This window comes from Mesoplodon densirostris, chromosome 11, assembly GCF_025265405.1.
Source record: "Mesoplodon densirostris isolate mMesDen1 chromosome 11, mMesDen1 primary haplotype, whole genome shotgun sequence".
Classification (NCBI taxonomy): domain Eukaryota; kingdom Metazoa; phylum Chordata; class Mammalia; order Artiodactyla; family Ziphiidae; genus Mesoplodon; species Mesoplodon densirostris.
In genome coordinates this window covers 13,165,990-13,185,486 of record NC_082671.1, presented here as the reverse complement: position 1 = coordinate 13,185,486, position 19,497 = coordinate 13,165,990, and the positions used below count along the sequence as shown (strand labels likewise).

The following is a 19,497-nucleotide window of genomic DNA, read 5'->3' as shown; positions in this document are numbered from 1 at the left end:
ACCAGTAGAAAACACTACCACACACAAACAACTACATAAACAAGTGTCAGAAGAAACAATCGCAGAATCAGGCCACAGAGTTTGCAGATACTGGATTTAGCAGTTACAGAGCATGCAATAAGTGAATTTATTATGTTAAAAAAAGAGACTTGAAACCATTATTAAAAAGATAGACTTCCAAAACATACTTAGTGGATTAGAAAACAGGTAAAACTTATTTAGAAATTAAAGATACAGCTCCTAAATTTAAACTCTTAATGGGCAGGTTAAGCATCTTCTTTGGCATAGCTGAAAAAAAAGTTGGAGAGCTGGGAGATAAATCTGAAGAAATGATCCAGAATGCAGAACAGATAGGGAAAAATAAAACACTATGAGAGAGGTATAAAGAAACAGAGAACGTACATCTCTGTCTAATAGAACTTTCAAAAGGCAAGAAGAGATGGAATGAGAGTGAGGCAGTATTTGAAGAGCTAGTAGTTGGCACTATCCAGAAGTGATCAAAGAAATCAATCCTCATAATCAGGAATATCAATAAATCCCAAATAGAAAAATAAAAATAAATATCAACCTAGAAACTTTCGTAGAACTGTAGAAGCCAGAAGACAAGAAGACTTTAAAAACCTCTAGAAAGAAAAGACAAAGGATTCATGATTAGACGGATGAATTCTTAACAGGAACAATGGAAGCCAGAAGACTTCGGAATATATCTTCAAAGTACTGTCACCCTAAAATTGTATAGCTGTTGAAAAATGTCTTTAAACTTATAAAACAATTCTTAATTTAACTCCTAATAAGAGCAATGTAATTAGAAATCTGAAATATCATTTCTCACCTATTAAGTAACCCAAAGTCTAAAAGTTTAACAACACGTTCTGTATGAGGGGCTGTGAAGAACCAGGTAGTCTCACATATTACAGGTGGGAGTGCCTCACATGAAAGGCCAAAGTGGGTAAATCTAGCAATATACAGAGAAACTATAGCTTGCATTTACTCTTTGACCCAAACATCTCCCTTCTAGGAATCTATTTCTCAGATACAATTATACAGCTATAAAATAATGTATACAAATTACCCATTTGAGCAATATTTGTAGCCAAGGATTGGGAAAAAATCATGTTCAATAAAATGAGACTGCCTAAATAAACAATAAAAAATTACATGATGAAATATTATGCAGTTATTTAAAAAACAAGAATGAAGATCTCTATGTACAGGTATGAGCATAGTTCTAAGATTTTTGTCATTAAATGATGTCAGTAGACAAGAAAAAAGGTTAAAAAAGAATATATATTCATCTATGCTTTTAAAAAGCTGGAATGATTACAGCAAAATTAAAACTTGTTACCTACATAAGGTTGGTAGAACAAAATAGAGGGGACAACGATTAGAATTAAATTGTGTAGATCATTTTTTTAAATTTTATTTTTTATTTTTTATTTTTTTGCTTTATAACAAATTAAATCAGTTATACATATACATATGTTCCCATATCCCCTCCCTTTTGCGTCTCTCTCCCACCCTCCCTATCCCACCCCTCCAGGCGGTCACAAAGCACCGAGCTGATCTCCCTGTGCTCTGCGGCTGCTTCCCACTAGCTATCTACCTTACGTTTGGTAGTGTATATATGTCCATGCCGCTCTTTCACTTTGTCACAGCTTACCCTTCCCCCTCCCCATATCCTCAAGTCCATTCTCTAGTAGGTCTGTGTCTTTATTCCTGTCTTACCCCTATGTTCTTCATGACATTTTTTTTCTTAAATTCCATATATATGTGTCAGCATAGAGTATTTGTCTTTCTCTTTCTGACTTACTTCACTCTGTATGACAGACTCTAGGTCCATCCACCTCATTACAAATAGCTCAATTTCATTTCTTTTTATGGCTGAGTAATATTCCATTGTATATATGTGCCACATCTTCTTTACCCATTCATCCGATGATGGACACTTAGGTTGTTTCCATCTCCGGGCTATTGTAAATAGGGCTGCTATGAACATTTTGGTACATGTCTCTTTTTGAATTATGGTTTTCTCAGGGTATATGCCCAGTAGTGGGATTGCTGGGTCATATGGTAGTTCTATTTGTAGTTTTTTAAGGAACCTCCATACTGTTCTCCATAGTGGCTGTACCAATTCACATTCCCACCAGCAGTGCAAGAGTGTTCCCTTTTTTCCACACCCTCTCCAGCATTTATTGTTTCTAGATTTTTTGATGATGGCCATTCTGACTGGTGTGAGATGATATCTCATTGTAGTTTTGATTTGCATTTCTCTAATGAGTAAAGATGTTGAGCATCCTTTCATGTGTTTGTTGGCAGTCTATATCTTCTGTGGAGAAATGTCTATTTAGGTCTTCTGCCCATTTTTGGATTGGGTTGTTTGTTTTTTTGTTATTGAGCTGCCTGAGCTGCTTATAAATTTTGGAGATTAATCCTTTGTCCATTGCTTCATTTGCAAATATTTTCTCCCATTCCGAGGGTTGTCTTTTGGTCTTGTTTATGGTTTCCTTTGCTGTGCAAAAGCTTTGAAGTTTCATTAGGTCCCATGTGTTTATTTTTGTCTTTATTTCCATTTCTCTAGGAGGTGGGTCAAAAAGGATCTTGCTGTGATTGATGTCATAGAGTGTTCTGCCTATGTTTTCCTCTAAGAGTTTGATAGTGTCTGGCCTTACATTTAGGTCTTTAATCCATTTTGAGCTTATTTTTGTGTATGGTGTTAGGGAGTGATCTAATCTCATACTTTTACATGTCCCTATCCAGTTTTCCCAGCACCACTTATTGAAGAGACTGTCCTTTCTCCACTGTACATTCCTGCCTCCTTTATCAAAGATAAGGTGACCATATGTCCGTGGGTTTATCTCTGGGCTTTCTATCCTGTTCCATTGATCTATCTTTCTGTTTTTGTGCCAGTACCATACTGTCTTGATTACTGTAGCTTTGTAGTATAGTCTGAAGTCAGGGAGCCTGATTCCTCCAGCTGTATTTTTCGTTCTCAAGATTGCTTTGGCTATTCGGGGTCTTTTGTGTTTCCATACAAATTGTGAAATTTTTTGCTCTAGTTCTGTGAAAAATGCCAGTGGTAGTTTGATAGGGATTGCATTGAATCTGTAGATTGCTTTGGGTAGTAGAGTCATTTTCACAATGTTGATTCTTCCAATCCAAGAACATGGTACATCTCTCCATCTATTTGTGTCATCTTTAATTTCTTTCATCAGTGTCTTATAATTTTCTGCATACAGGTCTTTTGTCTCCTTAGGTAGGTTTATTCCTAGATATTTTATTCTTTTTGTTGCAGTGGTAAATGGGAGTGTTTCCTTGATTTCACTTTCAGATTTTTCATCATTAGTATATAGGAATGCCAGAGATTTCTGTGCATTAATTTTGTATCCTGCAACTTTACCAAATTCATTGATTAGCTCTAGTAGTTTTCTGGTAGCATCTTTAGGATTCTCTATGTATAGTATCATGTCATCTGCAAACAGTGACAGCTTTACTTCTTTTCTGATTTGGATTCCTTTTATTTCCTTTTCTTCTCTGACTGCTGTGGCTAAAACTTCTAAAACTATGTTGAATAAGAGTGGTGAGAGTGGGCAACCTTGTATTTTTCCTGATCTTAGTGGAAATGGTTTCAGTTTTTCACCATTGAGGACGATGCTGGCTGTGGGTTTGTCATATATGGCCTTTATTATGTTGAGGAAAGTTCCCTCTATGCCTACTTTCTGCAGGGTTTTTATCATAAATGGGTGTTGAATTTTGTCGAAAGCTTTCTCTGCATCTATTGAGATGATCATATGGTTTTTCTCCTTCAATTTGTTAATATGGTGTATCACGTTGATTGATTTGCGTATATTGAAGAATCCTTGCATTCCTGGAATAAACCCCACTTGATCATGGTGTATGATCCTTTTAATATGCTGTTGGATTCTGTTTGCTAGTATTTTGTTGAGGATTTTTGCATCTATGTTCATCAGTGATATTGGCCTGTAGTTTTCTTTCTTTGTGACATCCTTGTCTGGTTTTGGTATCATGCTGATGGTGGCCTCGTAGAATGAGTTTGGGAGTGTTCCTCCCTCTGCTATATTTTGGAAGAGTTTGAGAAGGATAGGTGTTAGCTCTTCTCTAAATGCTTGATAGAATTCACCTGTGAAGCCATCTGGTCCTGGGCTTTTGTTTGTTGGAAGATTTTTTTATCACAGTTTCAATTTCAGTGCTTGTGATTGGTCTGTTCATATTTTCTATTTCTTCCTGATTCAGTCTTGGCAGGTTGTGCATTTCTAAGAATTTGTCCATTTCTTCCAGGTTGTCCATTTTATTGGCATAGAGTTGCTTGTAGTAATCTCTCATGATCTTTTGTATTTCTGCAGTGTCAGTTGTTACTTCTCCTTTTTCATTTCTAATTCTATTGATTTGAGTCTTCTCCCTTTATTTCTTGATGAGTCTAGCTAATGGTTTATCAACTTTGTTTATCTTCTCAAAGAACCAGCTTTTAGTTTTATTGATCTTTGCTATCGTTTCCTTCATTTCTTTTTCATTTATTTCTGATCTGATTTTTATGATTTCTTTCCTTCTGCTAATTTGGGATGTTTTTGTTCTTCTTTCTCTAATTGCTTTAGGTTCAAGGTTAGGTTGTTTATTCGAGATGTTTCCTGTTTATTAAGGTGGGATTGTATCGCTGTAAACTTCCCTCTTAGAACTGCTTTTGCTGCATCCCATAGGTTTTGGGTCGTCGTGTCTCCATTGTCATTTGTTTCTAGGTATTTTTAAATTTCCTCTTTGATTTCTTCAGTGATCACTTCATTATTGAGTAGTGTATTGTTTAGCCTCCATGTGTTTGTATTTTTTACAGCTCTTTTCCTGTAATTGATATCTAGTCTCATAGCATTGTGGTCAGAAAAGATACTTGATACAATTTCAATTTTCTTAAATTTACCAAGGCTTGATTTGTGACCCAAGATATGATCTATCCTGGAGAATGTTCCATGAGCACTTGAGAAAAATGTGTATTCTGTTGTTTTTGGATGGAATGTCCTATAAATATCACCTAAGTCCATCTCATTTAATGTATCATTTAAAGCTTGTGTTTCCTTATTTATTTTCATTTTGGATGATCTGTCCATTGGTGAAAGTGGGGTGTTAAAGTCCCCTACTATGATTGTGTTACTGTCGATTTCTCCTTTTATGGCTGTTAGTATTTGCCTTATGTATTGTGGTGCTCCTATGTTGGGTGCATAAATATTTACAATTGTTATATCTTCTTCTTGGATCGATCCCTTTATCGTTATGTAGTGTCCTTCTTTGTCTCTTCTAATAGTCTTTATTTTAAAGTCTATTTTGTCTGATATAAGAATTGCTACTCCAGCTTTCTTTTGATTTCCATTTGCATGGAATATCTTTTTCCATCCCCTTACTTTCAGTCTGTGTGTGTCTCTAGGTCTGAAGTGGGTGTCTTGTAGACAGCATATATACGGGTCTTGTTTTTGTATCCATTCAGCCAATCTGTGTCTTTTGGTGGGAGCATTTAGTCCATTTACATTTAAGGTAATCATCGATATGTATGTTCCTATTCCCATTTTCTTAATTGTTTTGGGTTCGTTATTGTAGGTCTTTTCCTTCTGTTGTGTTTCTTGCCTAGAGAAGTTCCTTTAGCATTTGTTGTAAAGCTGGTTTGGTGGTGCTGAACTCTCTCAGCTTTTGCTTGTCTGTAAACGTTTTAATTTCTCCATCAAATCTGAATGAGATCCTTGCTGGGTAGAGTAATCTTGGTTGCAGGTTTTTCTCCTTCATCACTTTAATTATGTCCTGCCACTCCCTTCTGGCTTGTAGAGTTTCTGCTGAGAGATCAGCTGTTATCCTGATGGGGATTCCCTTGTGTGGTATTTGTTGTTTTTGCCTTGCTGCTTTTAATATGATTTCTTTGTGTTTAATTTTTGACAGTTTGATTAATATGTGTCTTGGCGTATTTCTCCTTGGATTTATTCTGTATGGGACTCTCTGTGCCTCCTGCACTTGATTAACTATTTCCTTTCCCATATTAGGGAAGTTTTCAACTATAATCTCTTCAAATATTTTCTCAGTCCCTTTCTTTTTCTCTTCTTCTTCTGGAACCCCTATAATTCGAATGTTGGTGCGTTTAATGTTGTCCCAGAGGTCTCTGAGACTGTCCTCTGTTCTTTTCATTCTTTTTTCTTTATTTTGCTCTGCATCAGTTATTTCCACTATTTTATCTTCCACCTCACTTATCCATTCTTCTGCCTCAGTTATTCTGCTATTGATCCCATCTAGAGTATTTTTCATTTCATTTATTGTGTTTTTAATCCATGCTTGATTCATCTTTAGTTCTTCTAGGTCCTTGTTAACTGTTTCTTGCATTTTGTCTATTCTATTTCCAAGATTTTGGATCTGGGAAATAGAATCTTGGATCATCTTTACCATCATTATTCTGAATTCTTTTTCAGGTAGACTGCCTATTACCTCTTCATTTGTTAGGTCTGGTGGGTTTTTATCTTGCTCCTTCTCCTGCTGTGTGTTTTTCTGTCTTCTCATTTTGCTTATGTTACTGTGTTTGGGGTCTCCTTTTTGCAGGCTGCAGGTTCGTAGTTCCCGTTGTTTTTGGTGTCTGTCCCCAGTGGCTAAGGTTGGTTTAGTGGGTTGTGTAGGCTTCCTGGTGGAGGGGACTAGTGCCTGTGTTCTGGTGGATGGGGCTGGATCTTGTCTTTCTGGTGGGCAGGTCCACGTCTGGTGGTGTGTTTTGGGGTGTCTGCGGACTTTTTATGATTTTAGGCCACCTCTCTGCTAATGGGTGGCGTTGTGTTCCTGTCTTGCTAGTTGTTTGGCATAGGGTGTCCAGCACTGTAGCTTGCTGGTCGTTGAGTGAAGCTGGGTGCTGGTTTTGAGATGGAGATCTCTGGAAGATTTTTGCCGTTTGATATTATGTGGAGCTGGGAGGTCTCTTGTGGACCAGTGTCCTGAAGTTGGCTCTCCCACCTCAGAGGCCCAGCACTGACTCCTGGCTCCTCAATTTAGGATGATTTGTTGTCTATTCATGTATTCCACAGATGCAGGGTACATCAAGTTGATTGTGGAGCTTTAATCCGCTGCTTCTGAGGCTGCTGGGAGAGGTTTCCCTTTCTCTTCTTTGTTCTCACAGCTCCTGGGTCTCAGCTTTGGATTTGGCCCCGCCTCTGCGTGTAGGTCGCCGGAGGGCGTCTGTTCTTCGCTCAGACAGGACAGGGTTAAAGGAGCAGCCTCTTCGGGGACTCTGGCTCACTCAGGCCGGGCGGGAGGGAGGGGCACGGAGTGCGGGGCGAGCCTGCAGCGGCAGAGGTCGGCGTGACGTTGCACCAGCCCGAGGCGCGCCGTGCGTTCTCCCAGGGAAGCCGCCCCTGGATCCCGGGACCCCGGCAGTGGCGGGCTGCACAGGCTCCCGGAAGGGCGGTGTGGACAGTGACCTGCGCTCGCACACAGGCTTCTTGGCGGCAGCAGCAGCAGCCCCAGCGTCCCACGCCCGTCACTGGGCTCCGCGCTTTCAGTCGTGACTCGCGCCCGTCTGTGGAGCCCCTTTAAGCAGCTCTCTTAATCCCCTCTCCTCGCGCACCAGGAAACCAAGATGGAAGAAAAAGTCTCTTGCCTCTTCGGCAGCTCCAGAGTTTTCCCGGACTCCCTCCCGGCTAGCTGTGGCACATTAGCCCCCTTCAGGCAGAGTTCTCGCCGCCAGCCCCAGTCCTCTCCCTGCGCTCTGACCGAAGCCCGAGCCTCAGCTTCCAGCGCCGCCCGCCCCGGCGGGCGAGCAGACAAGCCCCTCGGGCTGGTGAGTGCCGCTCGGCACTGATCCTCTGTGCGGGAATCTCTCCGCTTTGCCCTACCCAGGTATGTGGGGAGTTTCTTGCCTTTTGGGCCGTCTGGGGTCTTCTGCCAGTGTTCAGTAGGTGTTCTGTAGGAGTTGTTCCACGTGTAGCTGTATTTCTGGTGTATCAGTGGGGAGGAAGGTCTAGATCATTTTTATATTTGATTGTTTCTTACTGATTTGTAGGTGTCTTAAGGTAATCTGCACATGTTAACCCTTCGGCAATTATTCATACTACAATTATTTTTACTCTTCTTTACAGTGCACTTGATGAATAGAAGTTCTTAATTCTAGTGTAGGAGAAAAAAACTAGCTTTCCCGTTGTGATTTTCACTTTTTTGTGTTGTTTTTAAAAATCTCACCCTCCCTAAATATTCAAGAACAGATTATTTCAACCTTATATTCAATACAAACTCTTCCAAAGAATAAAAAAAAGAAACAATACTCCTCAACTCATGTTATGAGATTGACACCAAAACCTGGCAAAGGCAGTACTTTTTCATATTATAAAGATAAATTACCAATACCAGTCAAAACAAAGATGCAAAAATCCAAGTGAAATAATAGCAAACCAAATCTAGCAATGTATAAATAAGAAATAAATATATATAATGACCAAATTGGGTTTATCTCCAGGATTCAGCTACTACAGGAATAGTTCAATATGATAAATATAATATTTTTCATGAGGAAATTAATGATATAATTTCCTCCTGAAAAAATAAAAGTAGAAAAAAACATTTGATCATCTCAATAGATAAAGACAATACAACTAAAACATCGTTTATGATTAGAAACTTGGGAACCTAGAAATAGAAGGAAATGTCATTAACATGATAAAAGAATCTAAAAAATAAAAACTAAATTACTACAGTGAATTTCATACTTAATGGCGAAATGTCAAAAATCATTATCTTTAGAATAAGAAATATAAGAAGATATGTATTGCTAGGTGAAAACAGTAAGTAAGAAAGGAGAGAAAATAAGTGTATAAAAACTATCTTACCAATCCACCTAGGCAAACTAAGATGCACAATCTTCCGAGATCTATTAGGAACAATACAATAAAAAGAGAAAAAAATCATTTAGTAAATGATGTGCTTTCATATATAAAAAACTTTCATCTACAAACTATTAGTATGTAATAAAAGAACTTAGCAAGTTTGCCAATATGAGATCAATACAAAAAAATTTAAATTTCTATCCATAAACAATAAGACATTTTAAAAACACAATTTACTTGCAATAACAACAAACATATATAAATATATAGTAGTTATGAATAATTCTAATAGTGTACAGTATACTTATGTTGAAAATAGTAAAATTCATTTAGACGCATCAATAAAGATGTAAATAAAGGGACCGAGCATGTTCCTGAATATGAAGACTCAGTATACTAAAGATGTCTAATACCCCAAATTGACCATGTTCATAGATATTAACCTTTACACACACTATGCTCTAAAAATACTGTGGAAGAAATTTCTTTTTTTAGAAGAAGAATATTTTAAGTGCCTTTCTAATTTCATCTATATCCTAAAATATTTTGCATTCCATCCAAGTGTAATAATGGGAAGGGGAAAATAAAAGAATGCAAGTTCTATATTGGTGTGGAGAGAATATTAAAGTTGATTATAAGCTATGAAAAGTGTCAGGAGTTAATAGTCATTGGGAGATTAATATTGAAAACTATTATAAACCACCTTATAATGCTTTTCAAATTACTGCAGTATCTACTTTTAATTCCTCAAGGTCTTTTAAAATATTTATTAAATTTTGACTGCACAATTCTAGGAGATGGAGATACAGAAATGAATAAGCCAGCTCAATTCCTTGAATTCCTACACCTTAAGTTCTAATGGGGGAGGCAAATTAATTAATAAACAAGATAATATCAAATTTTGATAACTTTTATAAAGAAAGTAAAGCAGAGTAACATAATAGAGAATGACTAGGGGAGCAAGGTGTCTTAAATTGGTTAATCACAAGAAGTGTCTTTAGGAGTTGCCATTTGAGCTGAAATCTGATAGCAATAAAGATAGCAGTGGCAGAGAGTTCCCAGCAGAGGGAACAGTTGATGCAGATGTCCTTAAGTGAGTGGAACTTAGCAAGGCAGAGCAGGACAGGTGAGGAGACATGCAACTTGGCAAGTCAATTACCATGTAAAACAGTGGTTCTCAAAGTATGGTCCGTAGACTCCTTGGGTAGAGGCACTTTAAAGGATCACAAGACACTTTAAAGGGTCACAGAGTCAAACTATTTTCAAAAGAATACTAACATTTTATTTGCCTTTTCCTCTTTGTTGACATTAGTGTTAATAGTTCAGAAGCAGTGATGGGTAAAACTACTATAACCTCAGCACATCAAGGTAGTGATACCCAGACTATACTAGTATTCATTATAGTCTTCATCCCTCACATATCATTTGCATGATTGAGTTGCAAGCTGAACTAGTCACCTTTTTATGGAAACCATTTTTACTTGAAAGACAAATGATGGTTATTCAGATTTGAATGTTTGCAGACATTTTCTCAAAAAGTAAGCCAAGTGAGACTGTCACTTCAAGGAACACAGCTGACAGTATTTGTTACCGATGATAAAAAGTCATGCATACAAGTAAAAATTAAAATTTTGGAAAACTTGTATCTGCTACCATGAGCTTGACATCTTCTTGATACTTGACTTTTCTAATGAGACCAACAGTGATACGACAAATGCGATATTTTGATATTGTATCATGCAATGTGTTAAAATTTGAAAAATCTGCAGAACTCAATGAAACAGTATTTTCCAAATTAACTGATTCATGATGTTAAAAATCATGCGTGTGTGAAAGATTCAATCAAAGTGCATGATAGCTCAATAGATTTTAATATATCAGGGTATGAAATTTCCTTGATATGGTTCCAGATCTCAAATTTCAACTAACCTTTGAGAAACTATCACTTGTCAAGTTTGGGTATAAAATCAAAGGATATCTGAAAAGGTTATGAAAATACCTCCCCCCCCCTTTTTCAGCTGCATATCTATGTGAGGCCAGATTTTCTTCATATACTTAAACCAAAACAACAAATTAAAACAGATTGAATGCAGAAGTAAATATAAGAATCCAGCTGTCTTTTATTAAAGAGACATTAAGGAGATCTGCAAAAATGCAAAACAAAATCACTCTATACATCAGCTTTTATTTTAAGAAAATACAGATTTTTTCATAAAAATATATTTTTATTGAAGTATAATTGATTTACAATATTGTGTTATTTCAGGTGTACAGCAAAATAATTCAATTATATATATTGTTTTTCAAATTCTTTTCGTTATAGGTTATTACAAGATATTGAATATAGTTCCCTGTGCTATACAGTAAATTCTTTCTTATCTATTGCATGTGTAGTAGTTTGTAATCCCATATTGCTAATTTATCCCTTCCCCTTTCCCCTTTCCCCTTTGGTAACTGTAAGTTTGTTTTCTATGTCTGTGTGTCTGTTTCTGTTTTGTATGTAGGTTCATTTGTGTTATTTTTAAGATTCCACATATAAGTTATATCGTATAATATTTTTCTCTGTCTAGCTTCACTTAGTATGATATTCTCTAGGTCCATCCATGTTGCTGCAAATGGCAATATTTCATTCTTTTTTATGGCTGAGTAATATTCCATCTTCTTAAACCAATCATCTGTTGATGGGCACTTGAGTTGTTTCCGTGTCTTGGATATCGCAGACAGTGCTACTATGAACATTGGAGTGCATCTATCTTTTTGACTTAGAGTTTTCATCTTTTCTGGACATGTGCCCAGGAGCAGGATTGCTGGATCATATGGTAGCTCTAGTTTTAGTTTTTTTAAGGAACTCCCATACCATTTTCCATAGTGGCTACACCAACAAAAAAATGCATTTATGTTAACATGTCATGGGTTTAACATTATTATTTAAAATAAGTTTTTAAAATAAATTTATTTTATTTATTTATTTTTGGCTGGGTTGGGTCTTCGTTGCTGTGCCCAGGCTTTCTCTAGTTGCAGCAGGCGGGGGATACTCTTCGTTGCGGTGCACGGGCTTCTCATTGCGGTGGCTTCTTTTGTTGCAGAGCACGGGCTCTAGGCGCATGGGCTTCAGTAGTTGTGGCGTGCAGGCTCAGCTGTTGTGGCTCGCGGCTCTAGAGCACAGGCTCAGTAGTTGTGGTGCACAGGCTTAGTTGCTCCGCGGCATGTGGGATCTTCCCAGACCAGGGCTCGAACCCGTGCCCCCTGCATTGGCAGGCGGATTCTTAACCACTGCGCCACCAGGGAAGCCCTCTTTTATTTTCAGTATAATAAGTATCAGTAGTTAAAGCCCCATAAACAAAAGCTCTTAGGGTCCTCAGTAATTTTTAAGAAGGGGTCCTGAGATCCAAAAGTTTAAGAACTGGAGATGTAAATTTATGAATTCAGGTTCTGTTGAGAGACAGTACAGTGTACTGCTAAAGAACACAGACTCTAGAGCTAGATTGCTTAGGTTTGAATCCCAGAACCAACACTCAGCATGTGTATGACCTCAGACAAATTACTTAATCAGTCTTGCCTAAGTTTCACCATCTGAAAAATAAGAATAATAATGAAACTGATATCATAGATTTTTGTGATGATTAAGTTAATTTATATAAATCACTTAGATTATGTTTGGCTCTTGGTAAATACTATACGTGGTCATTATTATTATAATAAATATGACAGCAAGCCACTGAGAGTTTTAGGAAGCAGTAATACATAATCTGATTTAGTAGTTTTTAAAAAAAATCTGTTGGCTGTTGTGTAGGAAATGGATTTTAGGAGGACAGAAGCCAAAGTAGGGAGACAAGTTAGGAGGCTCTGACAGTATCTCAGCAAGAGATGATGGTTTGGACTAGGATGGTAATAATGGAGAGGGAAGGAGTGAACCTTTTTGGGAAATACTGTGGCAGCATAGCTGATAGGATTTGCATACCCTATTGGATGTGGAAGATGAAGCAAAGAAAGAACTCAAGGATGACTATTAGGGTTCTGATTGAATAGGGTAGATGAGGATTCCATTTCCTGGAATGGTGAAGACTGGAAGAGGAACATGATACAGGGTGATGCAATCTAGAGTTCTGTTCTAGACATGCCATGTTTGAGGCTTCTATTCCACATCCCAGTAGAAATATCAAGACAGATATTTGAATCTGGAGTTAGTTCAGGAAGAGTTCAGGGTTCAAGATGTAAACTTAAGTTCAGTCACCTTCTAGAGATTATATAAAGCAATGGATGAGATTTCTTAGGAGGAAAGTGTAGACATTGAAAGATAACAGACTATGCAACCCCCCCAAAAATGCCCCTTTGGTATATTGATTATTTTGAGCTGTAGTCACTTGAAAAACAGCAAATACAAACAGGGGCTTTCTCTGAACTCCTTTTATCTGCCTAAAGACAGATCCTCAAAAGCAGTTCAATTGTCATAAATCCCCTCCCTGGGAGTTTCATCAACCAGGGAAGATTGACTCTTGTCACAAGAGAAGAGAATAAAAGTGGACACCGCAGCCAGACAGACTGTGTCACAAACTAACCTACTTCCCATCTATTCGTCTAAAGGTCCGTTCATCTTTCCTAAAAATCATTTACTCTCCCCAAGAGGTCTACCTCCCTCCTCCCCTTTCCCTATTAAGACGGTATTTAAGCCTGAATTCTAAGCCATTTTATAAGTTACTCATTTTTCCCTGGGAATCTACCCCATATACATAAAATATACGTTTTGTTTTGTATTTGGGGGAGGGAGGATTTGAAAAGATACTTTATTATTTATTTGTTTACTTGTTTTTAGCTATTCCAACAGGTTTTACTGTATTTTTTCTTCCAGTTTTTTTGAAATATAATTGACATACAGCACTGTATAAGTTTAAGTTGTACAGCTTAATGACGACTTACATAGATCATGAAATTATTATCACAATAGGTTTAGTGAACATCCATCATCTCATAGATATAATGTTAAAGAAATGGAAAAAAATATTTCTCCTTGTGATGAGAACTCTTAGGATTTGTTCTCTTAACAACTTTCATGTATAACATACAGCAGTGTTAATTATATGTATGGTGTACATTACATCCCTGGAACTTATTTATCTTATAACTCTGCTTATTGACTGCTCTCATCTAATCTTCCCACACACCCCCACCCTCCAGTAATCACAAATCTGATCTCTTTTCCTATGAGTTTGTTTGCTTTTGAAATATAATTGACCTCCAGCACTATGTTATTTCCTGTTACACAACATAATGATTCAATATGTCTGTGCATTTCACAGTGATCACCATGATAAATCTAGCTGTGATCTGTCACCATACAAAGATATTACATAGTTATTGGCTATATTCCCCACACAGTACATATCATGTCTGTGAATCATGTATTTTGCAACTGGAAATTTGTACCTCTTATCTCCCTCACGTATACATATTAATAACCTTCTGTTGTTAATAACTTTTCTCTTGTTAATCTGTCCTTAATTACAAGGGTCTCAGCTAAGAACTCAGAAGAGTAGAGGGAAAATTATTTCTCTCCCCTGCCTCCAACAGCAAGTACTGGGACAGTTCATTTTTACAATTTTTTTCATAAAAGCTAACTAAACAAAATGCCTTGTGTGGCACAAAATCATATCCTTATAAATTAAACACTTTCAAGGTTTTGCCATTTTCCCTTTACCTGTTTTGCTTTCCTGTGTCTATTATCCTTTTATACTCTTTTACACCTTTATGTGTCAAATTTTATTTCCCTCCAAAATTTCCTCACTCTGCTTCCATAAACTACTTCTTTGTTATTTAAGTCCGTCTAATTCGTTGCCTTCCAGATGTTTCACCACCTGCCCTCCTCACCAGCTCCCAGCCCCCAGTCTCAAGTAATAAGCTCAGAGTGGAGAAGGCTAGGCTTCTGGAATGTGGCAAAACCGATCCAAATTCTGGCTCTGCTACTTACTACCCAAGCGGCCTTGGACCCAAATGTTACCAACCAGGGTTCTTGGCCTTCCTTAATCAATAGAAATTGATCACAGGCCAGACAAGAAGTTCAGGCAAGGCTTTACTGGGGCTCCTGCTGCAGCAGCGGGGAGCGAGAACAAGTAACAGTCCCTTACTAGCTTGCTTCCCTGAGCGGATGGGGCGAGCTAGTTCCTTATATGGGGTGAGGGTAGAGGTGTGTCCAGGGGTCGGGCTGGAGGGTTGGTTCAGGTGTCAGCCCACCCCTTTGTGGTGTTGAGTTCGGGGGGGTGGGGGGGCATGCGAAGGGCCTTCCTGAGCAGACCCCTCCCCTCAGGTTCTCTGCTTTAACTCCTCTCTGAAGTACCTAGGTAACAGTTATCTGATGCACATTTCCTGAGTTGTTTTACAGATGCTAAAATTCCCACCAAATGGAAGAAGTTAACTACTTGATGACCATGAGCACCCAGACTTATTGGAGCCTGAGAATTGATAATGTTAAACCTGTGACCCTGCCCCGTTACCTCACCCTGTCAACCAGTCAGAGAATTGCATGAGCTGATCACAACCCTGTGACTTCCTCCCTCACCTGGTCTGTAAAAATGCCTCCCTGAAACCCACTGGGGAGTTTGCACTTTTAGAGCATTAGCTGCCCCAGACTCCTTGTCTGGCGCCTTACAGTACACAGTGCACTTTCCTTCATCACAGCCCAGTAGGTTGACTTTATGTGCAGGCAAGCAGACCCAAGTTTGGTTCGGTAGCAAAATCCAAACTTCCAGTATCATTGCTATCATTCCTGCTGATTTCACGTGTGTGTTTCAGACTACCCTTGCAACTTTCTAAATTTATGTCAAGAATTCTCACTAGCCTCTACATTCACATCCTCAATATAATTGTATATTCTTTCCCGACAAATTTACAGCTTTGTACTTTGTTTAGTTGACTCTTGGCCTCCATTTCTCTGATAAACACCTTAGTCTCTCCTTTTATTTCACAGGGATGCTGTGGGTGTCAGCTGTAAATGGGCTTGGTTTCTTTTCTCACAGTCTTTTTTTTTTTTGCGGTACGTGGGCCTCACTGTTGTGGCCTCTCTCGTTGCGGAGCACAGGCTCCAGACGCGCAGGCTCAGCGGCCATGGCTCACAGGCCCAGCCGCTCCACGGCATGTGGGATCTTCCCGGACCGGGGCGCGAACCCGTGTCCCCTGCATCGGCAGGCGGACTCTCAACCACTGCGCCACCAGGGAAGCCCTCTCACAGTCTATTTTACATCCTTACCTATCAGGGACAGTCTGTCACTGTCTAGACCTCTGAGTGTTTTAAAAGCCTATAAAGGTGTTTGAGACCTAAAAGAAAGTCTTGGCTCCAAATTCAAAAAAAATAAGTAGAAAATCAAAACTGATAGCAAAACTATAAAACTCCTTTCAATTTTTTACAGAAAAAATGTTTTACAGAAAAATGATACATATCAAATATATTAAATGTGGTCGCATCTAATACGTTTGATATGATGTGTCTTTGGGCGACCAGTTTCTGCAATCTTGAAGCATTAATAAGACTTTTCTCCCCTTGATCTTCGTATCCCTTTCCATCTAATCCTATTTCATCAGGCATTTGTTCATCCTTCAAATAATTTTGCCAAGTTTTAAGCATTCGACAAATTCGTTTTTCCTAATCTCATACATAAGGTGAAAAGGAATATCTACCACTCTACATTTCAGAACTTCTTTCTTTCAAATATATCCTGCTGATTCACTGTTAAATATAAAGAAGTGTATCTAAGTAAAAGTAGTTTACATTTTTGTTCCTGTGGTAGATTCCAAATGTTTGTCTTAGGGACAATTTTTTAATCACATCTAGACACATAATTATTTCTTGAATACAACTGAAATTTCTTTCCATAACTATTCTTTTCTAATAAAGTGAAGTTGTCATATACTTCGCTTTTTCAATTCAATTTATTTCAATTAAATAAACGTTCAATTAAAGTTGGAGAAGGTATTCCTACTGTACACAAAAGTAGCACAAAGGAAGGAGCAATTGATTGTGCCGTTTAGAGAAGGGCATCAAGGAAAAACAATAACTATCTAGGTGCCAGGAACTTTCTAATACCATTTTCTGCTTTAATTAAACCAAACTTCCTTGTGCTAGAATCTGCGAAGTTCACGCAACAGTAGTAACTTAATTTTCACTTGCTGGTGCTCCTGTGAATATATCTAGAAGTTGCTAGGCATGTCTTGAATATTGTCCAATAAGTCTGTTTGTCCTGGGAACTGCTGTGGGCCCACTGAGCATGAGGGTCTCCAGTGGATTCTGCCACCTGGTGAGTGCAATTTGCTCACACATTGAAGTCCCCCACTGGGTGCTACCACAGCTCCAGCAATCCCGACATCCACCATGGAGGACTCTCAAAGTGCCAGAGCAGACTGCCAATTTTTGATCAAGTGAGATACGACATCCCTCTTCTTTGTGTGATAGAGCCTGTTAGAGTGGCCCTAGGCAATTATATGTATGACTTAATATTCTACTGACTTCTTTATCAGGTTGTTCTTCCAGTTTTTTATCCCAGGCCTTTTTCTCTTTTGAACTAAGGTCTGCATGTTTGGACTGGATTCGAGACAGGCTTGAATAATATGGAAGATATTGTTTGGCTGTTTCCCTGGGAATGCATCACCTATAGTGTGACTTGTCAACCCCAGGTGAGCGAATGTTGTTTGGGCAAATCCCATCAATCATCTGGCACACCTACCCACATCCAAACTGCAGCAAGGGTCACAGCTCAGGCTTACTGGCTAGAATAGAAATTAAATTTATCTTACAAATAAGAAAACTAAAGATCAGCAAATGTAGGTAATCTGCTCAAGTTCATATGCTTAACAAACAGCTGAAACATGATTCAAATCCAGCTTCAAGTTTGGTGGGTCTTGGTTTTTTGTTTAAGAATATTGAACTGCCTCCTGAAACTCAAAGATGCTCTTCTTTACCTCAGGATACACAATTCTGTTCTTTAAATGCTTGCCTTACCTTTCCAACTTTGTAAAGAAGCATCAATAAACAAAACTGATAATTACTCTGTTCCTAAGGCGTTTACACTTCAGGGGACCGATCACTTTTTTTCCTTCTTTCCCAAGCTATTGTTTTAACCCGTATAACTAGGAGGAAGTAATCCTTCAGCTGCCTTGGCGTGGTGGGGAAGAGTAATGTCCAGCTTCTCTACAGGAGAATACAGAGTTCCTCTTTCAGAATTGACGTATCAACCCAACCAACCACTCTTGGCAGCCTACGGCCTGTTTCCTTCCGTGTGTTGGAGGTAAGAGAAAACAAACAAAGCTGTTTCCAGAGCATGGAGGAGTTTATTGCAGCTGAGAGGCATGACTACTGTCTCCAGCACGTATTTCCCTAAATAGGTAAAACTAGCCACCTGGACAGAGGAGGTAATCCAAGAGTCACTAGGAAATTGAACAGAATTCCAGCTGCCCCTGCAAGTATATAACAATGACCTACTCCAGCCTTTCCTGAGCATATGAGAAGACTGTACAAAATGGGCTGGGGAAGGAGGGAGAGGAAGACATTGCTTAGGGTTTAAATAGAGTTTCTTTTGTTGTTTGTTTGTTTTATTGGAGTATAATTGCTTTACAATGTGTTAGTTTCTGCTGTACAACAGAGCGAATCAGCTATATGTATACATATATCCCCTCCCTCTTGAGCCTCCCTCCCACCCCACCCCCATCCCACTCCTGTAGGTCATCACAGAGCACGGAGCTGAGAATGGGAGAGGGGAAGACAAGAGGAAACAGGCTTAACAAGGAAAAGAAACAAGCCTGTCAGCCTCAAGTGCCCAGGCACTGGTGCTAGATTTAGATACGCAACCCTAGTGTACAATAGTGATTTGGGTGTCAGTCGGGTCACCCGACCTTGTGATCTAGATAACATGACTTTGACTCTCATCGCATCCTTGTAGAAAGTTCAGAAACACTTCCCAATATTCCATCAAACCCTGAAGTCCTAAACTACCATGATCATCTCTGACTTCAGACTCCTGCTTCTGAGAATCACCTAGCCATCCTACTCCTGTTCTTACCCCATGAATCTAGACACAGATATGACCACCTTTCCATAATTCCCAAAAGTTAGGCAAGTCGTATGTGGCACAGACTTGACTGAAGGTTTGGGAACCGTTACCCAGTTTTATCAGTTTTAAATTCCCGGTAGAATACAATTATCATGAAGGCAGAAACGTGTTCATTTGTGTAACCCCAATGCTGAGAACGGTTAGAGGGTGCTCAATAAATATCTGTTGTATGAATGAAGTAAAGCATCTTTCCCTCAAGGAAATGACGAGCAACCTCTTATTTATTTTATACATCCTTGTTCTTGAATGTCTTCAGCCTGCATCCCACTAGGCCTTTCCTACAGGCCATTTATTTCTATGTAGCTCCCATCTCTTTCCCTTTATCTCTTTCCATCTCTCCTCCTCATTCCGTTGTTCCTGGATTGGCCCTGAGAACTTCACATTTTCCTCATTTTATTATGTAAAGCAATTTATATTTCTCTATGCCTAACTCAGAAGGTTTGCGTGACCAAATCCATTTGAGTGCTCAGCAAAACCGTATAGCCTTTTAGTTACCTGAACCCACCTGGCATTATGTTATCCTGTGTGAATAGGACCAGTAAGGATTTCCTTCACAGGAA

At 38.7% G+C, this 19,497-nt stretch overlaps 1 protein-coding gene across 5 annotated transcripts in view; it reads left to right on the top strand.

Moving 5' to 3' along the window:
* GUCY2C (guanylate cyclase 2C) overlaps window positions 1–19,497 on the top strand; it is a 118,792-nt gene that overhangs the window by 20,684 nt on the left and 78,611 nt on the right. Inside the window, exons 2-3 of one of the 5 annotated variants that reach the window (XM_060112437.1) lie at window positions 17,398–17,504; window positions 17,962–18,115. The exons of 3 other annotated variants lie outside the window; for them this stretch is intronic. The gene's annotated coding sequence lies outside the window, so the exon portion shown is untranslated. Of the gene's footprint in view, window positions 1–17,397; window positions 17,505–17,936; window positions 18,116–19,497 lie in introns of all 5 variants that reach the window. One more of the 5 variants, XM_060112436.1, reaches the window with a different exon arrangement.